The sequence below is a fragment of the Dipodomys merriami genome, unplaced genomic scaffold (assembly GCF_024711535.1).
Source record: "Dipodomys merriami isolate MVZ:Mamm:240054 unplaced genomic scaffold, mDipMer1.0.p SCAF_11, whole genome shotgun sequence".
NCBI lineage: Eukaryota > Metazoa > Chordata > Mammalia > Rodentia > Heteromyidae > Dipodomys > Dipodomys merriami.
Window position 1 is genome coordinate 32,910,282 of NW_027202382.1, and position 15,087 is coordinate 32,925,368.

The 15,087-nt window shown below is 36.7% G+C and overlaps 1 long non-coding RNA gene across 1 annotated transcript in view; it reads right to left on the bottom strand.

Annotated features, from left to right (window-relative positions):
• Positions 1-13,748, bottom strand: part of LOC138816389 (uncharacterized) — a 35,677-nt gene extending 21,929 nt beyond the window's left edge. The window contains exon 1 of the long non-coding RNA XR_011368659.1: positions 13,669-13,748. This is a non-coding gene — a long non-coding RNA (uncharacterized lncRNA). The remainder of the gene's footprint in view (positions 1-13,668) is intronic.
• Between the last annotated feature and the right edge of the window lie 1,339 nt (positions 13,749-15,087).

Below are 15,087 nucleotides of genomic sequence, written 5' to 3' on the forward strand. Positions count from 1 at the left end.
TGCTTGCATGGATAATTAACCAGTTGGTGATGGAGAGCTATTGGAAACTTACAAGAATCATGGATACCTTCCCAGGATTTGATGGTGCAAACAAATTGAATGGCATTTAACTTATCTAATCGTTAATGAAATGCAGTATAAATTGTAGAGTGCTAATTCTTCCCCTTCAGCAAGAAAGTGGCCGTTTTGAATAGGATTATTTGCATGTGAATAATAAAAATTGGGGCTTAAAGAGGTTTTCTAGATGAGTTCAGCTTTCTGCTTTCACAAATGAGGAAATGGTTTTGGAAAGATTGTTAGTATATAGATAACTAATTGTGCCAAAGACTATTTGTTACTTTCCCTAGTTGATACAGATAGGAAGATAGAAGAAAGTGGTGTGTGTGTGTGTGTGTGTGTGTGTGTGTGTGTGTGTGTGTGTGTGTGTGTGTGTGTGTGTGTGTGTGTGTGTGTGTGTGTGTGTGTGTGTGTGTGTGTGTGTGTTTGTGTTTTGGTTTCCTAAAAGGCATAATATAGTGTAGCATGGCCTGTAATTTCAGCACATGGGATCTGACAAAGAAGGATTATATACTTGAGGTCAACCTTCTGCTAAATAATGAGATACTGAATGTATCATAAAAAGAGTGTGAGAGAGAAACTTTGAATATGGACATGGAAATCACACAGAACATCATCAAATTCCTCTCCCAGTATGATTTTGAAAGAGCTTATATGCACTAAATAACTTAGTGATTTTCTCTTAGTTTCAGTTTTCTCATTTGTAAAATACTAGGTTTTTGTTTTTTTGGTCATAGGGTATTATGATGATTCAGATTATGGAGGGCACATAGAATGTGCTACACAATTGTACTGTCTAACATTATTTAATATGTATCCTCACAAAATTATAAGAGGATTTATTCCTACACTAGACAGAAACAAACTGTGCATAAATTGAGGATTTTCCTGTGAATTATGAGCTTTAAGATGCTTTAAAAACTTCTAGTGAATCTAGTCAGTCGGCAAGATATCAAAACTCAAGACATTTCCTACAACAAATATCTCCTTCCTCAGGAAGCTTTGTGCTTCCTGAGGGCTAGACTTACTTGATTGTTTTTTTGCAGGTTGGTTTAATGCAGTAAAAGATAGTAAGGCCAGAGGCTTCTTAGGAGGAGAGTATATCTACCAGAAGAGATCAGAGGACATTTCTCCCACATAATTAATAACAAGTACCATAGTATTATTGTGGATACTTGATCTTTTGTATTATGAGTCTGACCTTCTTTACTTCTCTCTTTGCCCTTTGATAATAAGGTTTTCTCCTATTAGCATTGTCCCATTCACACTCCTGCCCTTTGGGTAAAATAACTAAAACTTGTGTCATAATAGATTATGAAGACCAGGTAGGGGTGAAGCAATAGGAAATGTCACAGAAGGCTGGCAGAACACAGAATAGGGTCCTGACTGATGTTCTGGAGGGAAAATAGAGGGAAATGGAAATGAGAGCTGTATCATGGGAATATGTAACACACAAAGATATATGAAGTCTCGATTTGAAATCAAAGAAATTTGTCCAGAATACCTTTCTGACGGTGACTCTAAAACTGGGAAGAAAACAAAGTATAATGGCCCAATAACATTATGGAACAGGAACATTTAATCAAATGGTCCAAGTCAAGACCAGTTCTTAACTGTCATGAACTTATTGCTTTATCAAGCAGTTTATCTTGGGGAAAAGATACATGTTGTCATTGTTGAGGATGCAATATATACAAGGGATAATATTCACATAGTCTAATTATTCACCAGAGAAGAAAGATACATTGCACATTTAGTCTCCCATTGAAGGGATTAAATATAAAGCTCAAAGTATTTGACATGTCCGGCTCTAAAATTAGTTAATAGTGGACATAAGACTTAGACCTTTGACCAATCTGTGGATAACTAAAACACTTGGTTCCAGTCAATGCATCAGTGAAGTACAGGATTGATATCCTAGAAAGGTAAGAAATGGGAATAAAGTAACTCATATTTAATTATCTGCTTGCAGTGCCAGTGAGGATAATTTGAGAATGAGGGTGGTAACTTGACAAGGCAATCCTTAAACACAAAAGGGAATCCCAATGTTTTGGTACTTTCTCTTGCATTGGAATATTCATATTGTCCCTTTTCACTATGAACCTGGAGAATTGTTTTCAAGTATTTTCTCTTTGGAGAACAAATGGACTATATTCACATAAGTAGAATCAAGTATATCATAGTACATTTTTTTAAAACTCAGAGCCAGAGAAGTAAAGAAATTCAGAATAAGTTTAATCCAAAATTATACCAAGAGAGTTTAACTTTGCTCTTACTGGAAAAACTGTGAAAAAACATTGTTAGTTCCAGAAAAGCCTGAGTTTGAGCCCCAACTCTACCTTTAATTGGCAATGTAGATTGAGATTGATGATCTTTAGCATGTGGAACATATTTGCTTTACTGAACATCATAAAGTTATTATGGTAAAAGAGGTATGGGTCTGTTATGCAGAGGAACTGTGTGTATGTGGCAGGTGACAACTTTCCATTAGTATCACTGGCCAAAGTCATCACCTGTCTAGTACTGGATGACATCCAAGGAAAGGGACATCAAGACTTCACTCAACAGTGAGTCAAGAGAACAGGAACACTGTGACCAACAGTGAAGTGAGATTCACAGCATCTGAATTGTCTCTAATTTCTTCAATGCACTGGTAATGTGAATCTCTGTAATTATTATTTCACCTCTCTTAGCCTAAATTTCCTCTCCTTTTAAATGGAGGCTGTAGTCTAAAATCTAGAAGGAAAGTTCTTAACCTTGGCTACAAATTAGATTCTCCTGGGGTGATTTTAAAAGCCGAATGCCCAGGAGGCACCCTCAATTAATTAAAGCAAAGACTCTAAGAATCAGAATAGGCATTGGTATTTATGAAACTCTCCAGGTGACTTCAAAAATGTAACTACATTTGCAGAACTATTGATCATTCTAGATGGTTTTAAAGTTTGGTCTCTTCTATGTCTAGCATTCCAGTATTTTGAGATGACCTCATGTGACCTCTAAGTGGATCCATCTTTAATTCCTTGCAGACTTAGGAGATGCCATTGAAAATTATTTTATTCATCCCCTAGGACTACAGCCCGTGTAGTTTCAACTGAAATGTATTGTCTATCTCACTGTTCTGGGGGCTAGAAGTCTGAGATTAAGGTGCTAATAATGATTATTCCTGAAGTAGCAGGGCAGAATCTGTTTCAAATGTTTCTCCATGGTATTTGGTATTCTGCCTTGTTATCTTTGGCATTTCTTGTCTTGTAACAAACAGCGTTAGCCTGATTTCTTTGTTTTTTTGTTTTGTTTTTGGGTCCGGTTGTGGGGCCTGAACTCTGGGCCTGGGTTCTGTCCCTCAGCTCTTCAGCTCAAGGCTAGCACTCTACCAGCCACAGCACCACTTCCAACTTTTTTCTTTTTACTTATGTGGACCTGAGGAATCGAACCCAGGGCCTCAGGCATGCAAGGCAAGCGCTCTACCACTGAGCCACCTTCCCAGCCCCGTTAGCCTGAGTTCTACCTTCATCATTATATAACAGTCTCCTCTGGAGTGAGTATCTGTGTCCAAATGTCCTGTATTCATAGGGAAACCAGCCATATTGTATTAAAGCCCCACCCTATTCCAGAAGAACCATATTTTAGTCAAATTTCAACATAATATTATTAGCTGAAGTACTAGGGGTGAGGACTTCTGTGTGTGAACTCTTTCAGGGTGGATAGAAATATAATTTATAATAATGATGACACCTACATTCAGGAATTAGCCATGAGGAAGGGCATGATTTACAAATCATTCTGTGTGTCAGGGTAGCTCCTGAAGTCCCCTCCATAACTACAGTCTATCAAAGAATGACTCGCTCTCACAAATAACATAGCAGCTTTTGCCTTGTCTCAGGTGTTTCCAACCCCACAAACCAAGTGTTTTACGATTCTATGCTCCCTGTATGTCCTCAGATACCCTCCAACAATTGCCTTCCAACAGAGAAGACCTTGGCTCTTTCATTTGCCAGAGAAAGCATTTCCAACAAAGAATCTCATCCTTCCTGCCAACAACTCCTACTTATTAAAATGCAGCTCAGGATGTCTCACTCTGGCTGTTACATTATCTTTCCTCGTTAGAGACTCCTCCAGGGTCTGAGACATCCCTGCGCTGACTGTATAATTACAAAGTCAATTTCTAAACAGACATTTGCAAATAAGTCAATTTAAATACTAAGATTTGCAAACAATAATTAAGCAGTAGCTTCTTTTTTTAATATCTCTATATATAATTAATGCCTGTGGGCTTTTCATTTTACCTTACAACTGGGTAGTTTGCAATTGTTTGTTGAGCTAAAGCGTTCTCTGAAAGCAAATCAAAGCACGGGGGAGATCTTGGAAGAGATTGAAGAAAGGATTTTTTCCCCTTTTTCCTCCTTTATCCCTGATTCATCTGATTGGCTGTGTTTTTTATCAACTGGGAATGGGGTAGAGGAGGGAGACTGAAATGCAATCATTTTCTGCACTCAAAACAACAACAAAATAACAAGAAAGCCTGCTGTTCCAGGGATAGACGCATTAATATAGCTTCTTAAATCATATATACAGATAATGAGTATTCTTGACGAAAGCCACAGACCATGCCTATGCTAGCATCATCTATACAGCACTACTTCTCTGTAATTTAGCTGTGATGTTGCTTTCTTCCTGGTTTTAAAGTATCTATAGTGGATCTGTGCAACTGGTAGGATAATATTCTGACCCGGGCATTCATGATCCTTTACAAATTGCCCTGATCCTGTATATCAATACTTTTTTTTAAAACTAGGAAACATACCATACAAAGAGTGTTGACAAACAAGACATAATCTATTCCAGGATCAGTTGGGCACATAAACTCTGAAAAAGTAATTTCAAAGATGATTCATGATCCATAAGGGAAAGTAGGAAGGATGCTACTTCTCCATCCTGGTATGAAGACTTAACAATATTCTTTTGAAAAAAATGACAGTTTCTTGAGTCGGAATTGCAAAGAGGAGAATACATTAGTGGTAAAATCTGAGGAGGAAGGCACTTCCATGTAGGCAGGCAATCTTGTTAGGATAAAGATGAGAAAATCTCTTTGAGAAACAAAAAGTAGTTCTGAGCACATGCCTAAAGAGGAGAGAAGGTGATGAGGTTTGGGTCTAGATAAAGAAATATGAACTATGTTTTTGAAGACCTTGTAGACTATATGGTTGATGTTGTCTCTGATGTGTCCTCAACCAAACCACAAAACCATGCTATTTTTTATTAATAAGATTTTTTATTGTGAAAATACCATACAGAGGGGTTACAATGACATGAGCAAAGTAATGAGTACATTTCTTATCAAGCATTGTTGCCTCCTCCTTTGTTTCCCCTTATCTAGAAACTCTTGAGTTATATGTCCAAACATTACCCTGTTGAGGTATTTCCTCACTGTATTCTCATTATAGCTAGATACCTCACCCTCAAGACCCAGTGAAGATATTATAAGCATTGTGTGATGCTTTGAGTGCCACTAGTTTTGTTTAAAGACTACCTGAATTATCCCCAAATCAATGTTTTCAAAACATTTGGGTCCAACTCTACTTTAATATTGAGACTATCCCTATTTATTCTAAGAACGTCCATGGTTTCCAAGTATGTTTCACCAGGTTCTTATAAATAGGTTATTAAGCATCCTCACCAATGTGACATAGGAAACTTAAAGACTTTCACAAAGGGAGAGTCCTTCCACATACCATGGCCAGAGTTGGGAAGTCCTAGAGCATATTCTTTTTATCTGTCCCATTCCTATTCAGTCCACAGGCAAAAGGCTTTAGTACAGTTTCCCTTCATTCAGAGGGAAGAAAATGAGGTCAGTATTTCCCAGACTCCAGTTTTCATGAAGGGCCAGGATGCCAAAAACCCTTATCAAACTGCAAACATTCTCAAGCACAGAAAACCTATGGACACTATGGATCCGGATTTTCCTATCACCCTTAGAGATAAATGTTTGTCCTTCCCATGTCGACTGTTGTAAAGAAAGGTCCAATTCAGGTCCAGTCGGTAGATTCTATTCCACTAAAAATCAGGTCAACTGTGGGAAAGTAAGGAAGGGTTCATTGTTATGATCAAGGTCTCCTTCTTGAGTTGTGCAATATTTCAGGTTCAAAGCAGTTTGCACCACTTAACAAGTGTCCTCCAGTGGGGCACATTATTTCCTACTGTAGATCACTATCAGGTTATGACTGAATTTCACCATCCCCTCTAATGAGGACTTTATGTCCTTAGAGAATGTGTTTCAAAAACGATAGTATTGATTCCATCTGGTTTCCTCTGTGGGTTTCATGTCAACTCTGGGAGACTGATGTCGTTGGGAAAGATTTCATAGATTTGGACATAAAGTTCCTGCAATGACCTAATTTTCCAGTGTGCAAATGGGATATCAGTACTCTCCCCTATTCTGACTCTCATGTCCACTCATTTTGGCACATGGATGAAGTTCTAGAGGCAACTGGGACATTGAGAGACTGGTTTGATTAAGTTTACTAAACAGTTTTATCTTCTTCTTATCTAACCTTAGCTGCATATTTGAAAACTTCCATAAACAAATGAGCAAAGAAACCACTGAACATTAAATTAATTGACTGAAGTGATCTGATGTCTAGCTCCATGATCAGTGGTCCAGGTAATCAATCATTGAAGACTAAATCATATTTCAAGAGACTGACCACTCAAGATCTTTAAACTGGGGATCCAGTGCCTACAATAGGAGGCAGATGGACAGGCTGGAGAATAAACCTTGGTGATGTCTATCAGTCATCAAAAGACATAGCTCAATCTAGTAAGAAAAGAAGAACTGACTGCTTCCTCTCTGGAAACATCTGTCCTGTGTGAGCACTGATTTCTCAGAGAACCTCATTGGAATATAACCCGAATCCTTCTCTCCCCACTCATCGAGTCACTTTTGCTTATTTCTTTCTATCTTCCTTCTCTTTTCTTTTGTCAGTTCCACAGTGTTACAAAAGCAAAAACATAACTCTAGAGGAGGGCACTGATTGATCACATCTGTAACCCTAGCTCTACATGAGCTTGAGATCTGAGAATCATCATTTGAAATCAGACCAGGCAGGAAAGTATATGTGACTCTTATCTCCAATTAAACACCCATAAAGCCAAAACTGGAGCTATACATCAGTGATAAAGAACTAACATTGAGCCAAAAGCTCTGGGACAGTGCCCAGGACATGACTTCAAAGCCCTAAGACTGGTACAAAAACCAAAACAAGAACCAACACACAAAAATCAAGAACAAAAAAGCCCTCCAGAATGAGGACCATAACACAGGTAGAAATATGGTGGTTGTGTTTAATATACACCATAGAAAGACTCACTTTAATTATACACAACTCTTGCTCTGTATGTTTACTTAGCTAATTAGATTCAAAAGGATCATATTTCATTTCCAGTACTAATATTCCAACATTGTGCTTTATTGTTCCCTCTTTCTTACTTGCCTCTTTATATCAACTTTTGAAATGGAACATGATCATTTCAGTCCCTTTTATGCCTACTTTTGTCCCTGCTTCAAAGATCCAACCAAATCAGAAAGCAGTATGGATTACTGGGATTTGTTTCTTTTAAATCATCTTCCCTATCAGATATGGACTTCATTTTTCCTGCCCATTCAAATTCCTGTTAATTTTGTTCATCCATCTCATATTTCTCTCATATTGTGAAGTTTTCCTAGCCCTCTTTGAGCTTTAAAACCAACGATAACATTTGAAATAACATCTAAAATATTAAACTGAAAACATTTAAATATCACTTTAGGTAGTATATCATTGTCACAACATCTGAGGGTATGTATATTAATTATCAGATGCAAGACAGAATAACATTTTTCTCCTTTTCTCTTGTCAAGATGCCTAGCTAAATATTCAGCATACAAGTGCCAGTGACTTCGGATAAATTTAAGGAATATTACAAAGTTTTAAACTCTGTATCATCTACTTTAACTCCAGCATGCTATTTACAAAAATCTAACATTCAAGAACAGCTTGCAGTGAGTTAATACCTCAATGCTCTTCATTTTCATATCGTTTGTTACTTGTTTTATTGCCACATTCCTAAGTATGTCCCAGATTCCCCCAAATATTGTTGCTTAATCCATTGCATTTGCATTTTTCTACAGCTTAAATGAGATGTATACCATCAACATACAATAGACAATTCTTAAATGAATGTGTGAGTTAATTAGTCTCTACAGGCTTCTTAAAGAAAGTCATAATGATATAGTAGGAGTTTTCATCTTAAAACAGGAAGGTCTACCCTCATTTTTCTCTTTGTCCCTCATTACTTAATTCCACTACCCCATTTTTCTGACTCCAAGTCTCCTCATCCAAATAACAGAGTATAAATATCCTCATTCATTAAAAAAAAGTAGAGAATTTAGATGAGGTAGTATTTACAGGTTTGATTTGGATGAGTATAGGACAATTAAGTATGACTCTTTTACTATTTTTATTAAATGATAGAGTTAAAAACATGAAGGTCAGTAAAAGAAGAATCATCATACTTTTGTTTCCTTAGACTGTAATCAGTAGGCAAGAAGCCTTCATCAATACTGGTGGTAATTATTGTAAATATTTTTCTCTCTCCTACCTTGTTGGTGCATGAGACCTATAACTTTAAATCCTTTTGCTATTCAGTACAGAAAAATGGCAAAGCAGCTCTGGCTGTGATGTATTTCTACCAAGGCTAACTTAGACTTATCAACATTCTGTTAAATTATGAATCTATTACTTAATGGTGTCAATGCTTTTATATGGAATAGCAAAAGAGAAGGGCAAAGTGGTTGCAGTTGGTAAAGAACAATAAAACACAACGAAGGTGCAGTTGAGATCATGATTAACTATAGGAATCTTTGAAAAGAGTGTAGGGATGCTGATGAAGCTAAAACCTATGTTTGTGTTTGGCCACATTGGAGACCATGACAAATTATAGAACCTTGGCCTTGAGCCTTGATATAAACTAACTCTAAATAAATCATAAGTCTAAGTACAGGCTGGTAAGGAGGGAAGAATACCAATTCAAGTTAGGTGGTCCCTAGCAGACAGTGGTGGCCAGGATTGATTGCGGGATGTGAAATGGTGAGGAATCGCTGAAGGAGGACCATGACCAGTTTTCAGGAATGAACTGAATTCTCTTCTAGCTTTGGCCAATTCCTGACCAACCTGTTAGATCTCAGTAGCATGAGAGATCATTGCTGAATTAGCTACAAGTCAGGGCATTTTGCTGCCTCCTAAATTTTCTCAAAGTGATTTTTTAATCGTGAAAGATGCTAAGTCACAGATGTGCAGCCTGTTTTCATGATTTCTTCTCTTGGAAGAACACTGAAGTCAGCCTTCCTTTTTTTAAACTTTATTTCAACATAACTATGCTTACAGAAATACACTCATATCTGCTAATAGAATACAATTTAAGCTTAATTTATCCTACCCAATTTCAACCAAAAAGGTGGTACATAGTTTACAATTTTATTATTTTTTTTTAACATTGTTACCCCCTCCATTGTTTACAATTTTAAAACAATTTTGTTTTTTAAAAATCTAAAACAATTATATCAAGGATCTTCCATAAAATGCTGCTAAAGAAAGCAGTGTGAATCTTGAGAAATATAACTTTGGTTTGCTTCAGAAAAGCAGCAAGTATTGCACTATAAAAGTTGATAAAATTGGTGCAACCAAACATGGTTGTACTTTTACAATGACAGTTTACCAAGTTCAGTAACTACTGGCTGTGGGAGGGAGCCTATGTACACATAAGCAACTGTAAGACCTATCTGATTTAGTTAATATTACAGGTATATTGTAAATCTACACAAATTAAGATTCAGATCATTTCTCAAATCCGAATTAATACAATCAGCTAGCTTACATTATCTGCCGAGGTGGACAAGAATACTATAGAAAATAGCTCTTAAGTTTTACTGACTTAGTCAACAAAAAAATATCAAATTTCTTTCTCAGCTATCAGTCTAGAAGTAATAGCTTACTAAAGGCAGGGTATTCTTTCCATTGTCAACATTCAATGGGGTGATGTAAGTTGAGGTCAACTTGAGTTTCAATTTGTATCAGAACTTATAAAAAGCCCCAAGGTTAATGAACACATAACTGAAGAAATGACTCCAAAAAGTAAAATAGTCCATCTTGGAAGATACCCAGCCATAGTTATAAGAAGCCTTATCAGACAAACTTAGCCCTTTAGGAATTACTTCATTTTTTTTTTAAAGTAGCTTCCTTTGGGCTTGGAAGGTGACTCAGTGGTAAAGTGCTTGCCTTGCATGCATGAAGCCTTGGGTTTGATTCCTCAGCACCACAAAAGCTGTAAGTGGCGCTGTGGCTCAAGTGGTAGAGCACTAGCCTTGAGCTGAAGAGCTGAGGGACAGTGCCCAGGCCCAGAGTTCAGGCCCCATGACCGACCAAAGAAACAAACAACTAAAAAAATTGAAGTAGCCCCCAAATAAGAAACAGTTCTGAAAATAAAATGTGGAAACATATACCTTAAAATATCTTGAAAGACAATATAAACATAGTTCAAAATAATTAAGAGATTAATTTCCATAAGGATTAAGTTTATCATCTATTCTAGCATTCTAAGTTTATTGCTAGTTAACATATATCAATATGCAAAATAACATATTCTTGTTCTTTTCCTTTATCAAAATGGAGAAGTTTCCTTTCTTCCATGCCTCAAAGATGTTGGCATTATAAAAGGCTCCACGGTGAACTCTGTAGAACATGGAAAACCACTTCCTCAGGGAGAAGATCAATAAGATGAATATATTGTTAATATGTAATGGTAGACTTCTGACCCACTTTGTGTTCCCTTAGAAGAAGCAATGAGATCGAAATGTCAATTTGATTTCATCTCAGCTGTGTCAGAAAGATCTGATAAAAATATGTTGGCAAGTATATAGGGAAAGAGAAATGCTCACACAATGTTGGTGGAAATGTCAATCACTACATCCATGGCAGAAAACAGTATGGCGGATCTTCAGAAAACTAGAAATAGTTTCTATTATCATATGCTCATAGAAATCATGTGATCCAAAGGAATTACAATTAGTATGCTGAAGAGGAATTCTACCTATATGGTAGTTATAGCACTATTAATCATAGCCAACATATGCAATCAAACTAAGCATTCATCCATGGAAAACTGGATGAAGAAAATGTGTCACATATACACAGTGGACTATTATTCACAAATTAAAAGAATGTAATTCTGACATGTGCACCAACATGGATGGATTTGAAGAATATTATGCCGGGCACAGACAGAAAATTACTATGTGTTCACACTTAGCTGTGGCAACTAAAAGTTGCTTTCCTAGGAGAGAGAAATAACATCTGAGCTCAGGAAAGGCATGGGGAAATGAAGAGAAAGAAAGAAAGATTAATTGGTACAGGGTGATAATTAGATAGGAGTAATAACATCTAATGTTCTGTAGAAAAGCATGATAAGCTGTCAACAATTAATTGAATGTTTCAAAATAGCTAGTAGTGAGGGTTTTGAATATTCTGTAACTATATAAATGTTTGAGATGACATGTCATTTACCCTGATATAATCATTACATATTGTGTGCCTATATCAACATACTACTCTGAGCCATGCAAATATGTACAATTACCATCTGTCAATTAAAAATGAAAAAAACGATTTTCAAAAGAAAAAGCAATGAGTAAAGTATATAATGGAGAATTAAAATATTCTAATTCTTCTCTTAGGATTAGAAGAGCATGTGAGAGTACTGAGAACAAGGTAAGCATCTTTGGTCTCTGTGGGTCTGGACAAATAGTTTTAGCAGTTTCAGAGATCAAGAAGGAGGTATGCAGCAATTGTTGGCATGTCAAAATTGTCTTTTTAATATCATCTGGGCATTTACCCAAATGATCACAAACAAGGACATACTAAAGCTACCAGCACAACCGTGTTTATTGCAGCATTATTCACCATAGCTAAAATATGGAACCAACTCAGATGTCCCTTAGTAGATGAATGGATCAAGAAAAAAAATATATGAATGATATGCCTCCATCAGAAATAATGACCACCTCATTTGCTGGAAATGAAAAGACTTGGAAAAAATTATATTAAGTGAAGTAAGCCAGACCCAAAGAAACATAGGTGCCATGCTTTTCTTTATTTGCAATAAGTAGTATACATCTAGGATAATCTTATCAGACAAGCAGGAAAGGTAAAAAGCCATATATGCATATGAACATATAAAATGATACTAATAGAAACGAACCCCAAGGTATGGACACAAGAGTTTTTTTCTTTGTTGCTGTTGTTTTTAATGTACTATGTGACATATTTTGTTTCTTTTGTATTTTCTTCTCCCTATGGTATAACTCCTGTATTTAATTCTGGTGCCCTGCATCCTGTATATACATTTTTCTTATTTGGGAGGGGGGAAGGGAAATAACAAAATGCTGAAACAAGGATACAGGTTGACCCATTGTAACAATGAGATATACAAGACACTATGTTGAAAATGAACTTTACAAATTTAGGAGAGGAAGGGGAGGAACTGGGGAGGTGGGGAGGGAAGGGATAGTAGGGGAAAAGCAAAGGATGAGGTAACAATGCTCAATAGGAAATGTGCTTATTACCTTACTCATGTAACTGTAACCCCTCTGTACAATATATTTACAATAAAAAATATTAAAAATTTGACTGTCAATATGATGTATTATGCATGGCCCTCAAACAAGATATACATTTCTTTTCAATATTTTTGAAAGTTCCTTCAAAATATATAACATTTGAGTAAAATGATGTAACCAAATATTATTTGGTGTATTCTGAAAGAAACATCTTACCTGAGATTTGAGAGAGAAAGTAAAGTACTCAGCTTCAAGACAGATCAAATACTCATTTTGCAAGCAAGGGAGGAATTTATCTTTGCCGTGATGGAAATCAATGAACCTGTCTATGCTTTTGGGAAAGATGCTGAATCAATATGAGCAGTAATGGTGTTTGAGAGGTGCTCTTGAATGGTCCTCAAATATCTTCATATGCTATAGCCCTGTTAATGCCACTGGGTCTAGCGGGCTAAGGTGGCCACACTTTGAAGACAGCACAATGTCCTTTGGGCAATGAAGTTTAAAGATGGATGCTCTCTGAGCCTACAGAACATTTCTATTGAGCAATGGAGGCAAGCATATACTTGTATATGCAAAATACTTATTGAGGGACAAATGTTTATGCAGGGCAAAAGGATGTCTAAAGAAGACAAAGAGGGGGCCTGATGGACATCAGTAAAGAAGGACAAGAAGGGGGCTGGGAAGGTGGCTCAGTGGTAGAGTGATTGCCTTGAATACATGAGGCCCTGGGTTCGATTCCTCAGCACTGCCTAAGCAGAGAAAGCCAGAAGTGGCATTGTGGCTCAAGTGGTTGAGAGCTAGCCTTGAGCTGAAGAGCTGAGGGACAGCGCCCAGGCTCACAGTTCAGGCCCCACGACAGACTAAAGAAAGAAAAAAGAAAAGAAGGACAAGAGGGATAAATATAAATACAGTCAGAACAGGGTCAGATTACATTTTAAACAGGTTATACAAAGAAATGGAGTCACCTGATTGGAGGAGTCCTGTATTCCCGGTATTGAGTAGCATTATACTTTCACTGTGCTCAAATCACTGGCCAGGAGCATTCCATGTAAATTGTGACTTCAGAGATGATGGAGCTCCATGTAATCCATTTGTCACAAATGGTCTGCCATCCCTCTTTTCAGCAGGAGAATTGAGAACTGAATGATATGACTACCACAGTGAGTTTCAGGTGAAGTAAGTTAACTGTTATAAACTTATCCCCATGTTTGATACCATGAAGAGTTATAAAACTTGATGGTAAGGGGGAACTCATGAATGGTAGATGGGGATTAACTCAAGGCAGAAGCTTTTACCTGGACCAATTTTATTTTAGATAGAATCCCAAAAGAATTATTTAATCTGTGGATCTGATAGCATAGAAACTTCATGTGAATTGAATTCTACTAATTAGCCATACCATCGTACAATCTACCAATAAGTCTCACTTTGTGAGTAGTCCACTCTATGTGATTCACCTCAATTTTTAAAAAGATGATTAAGAATGTCACAATTTTACTTACATTTTGTTTGTATATTACTTTTGTTTTCATTTCTTCTTGTTTTATTATCTTCAAGTGGCTGTACAAAGACGTAGTCAATCAACAAAGCAGTTTTTGAACACAATGTAGCTGAATCACCCTTTTTAAAATTTTCACTCATCCCTCCCTGCTCACTCCTTCACCCACTGTTTTTAATTTTGTAGGCTATACATTGAACTCTTGATTACATTCTTCCCCCATCTCTTCTTCATTCATTCCCCCTGAGCCCATCCCACTTTTTCAAGTAACTGTTTCCAGGTGTTCATTGTGTCAAACATCTCCCTTGAATCTAACCATATTTCAGTTAATGCAATCGTATATACTTGTATACCATCCATATATTTCCTTATATGCTTAGAAATGAATCCCAGCTTCCACCTATGAGGGAAAACATGTAACCTTTGTGTCTCTGGGCCTGACTTCATTTAACATAATTTTCCAGATTCTCCCATTTCTTTATAAATGAGACAATGTAATTCTTTCTAATGGATGAGTAACATTCTCTTATGTGACATAGGTTCACCACATTTCTTGATACATTCTTCCAGAATGCCATAATTTTAAATTTTGTTCTGGGTGTTTGATAGGGCCACAGAACAGTGTGACTTTTGTTGTTAATCTGGAAGGGCTGGCAGCCTGTGTCAGAATTCATTTTTTATTAAGTGATGTGTTAAAGTTATGATCCTTGTGTCAAAACATCTGTGACTACTATTTTTCCAAGAACACAACAATATACAAGGAAAACAACAGTAGTGACATGTGAAGAAGAAAATGAACACATGAATCTCTGAGTTGTGAATACCACTTGCAGTTAATGAAGCATTGGAGGAAAGAGGAGAGATGCTATTAATTGAATGAATCAAC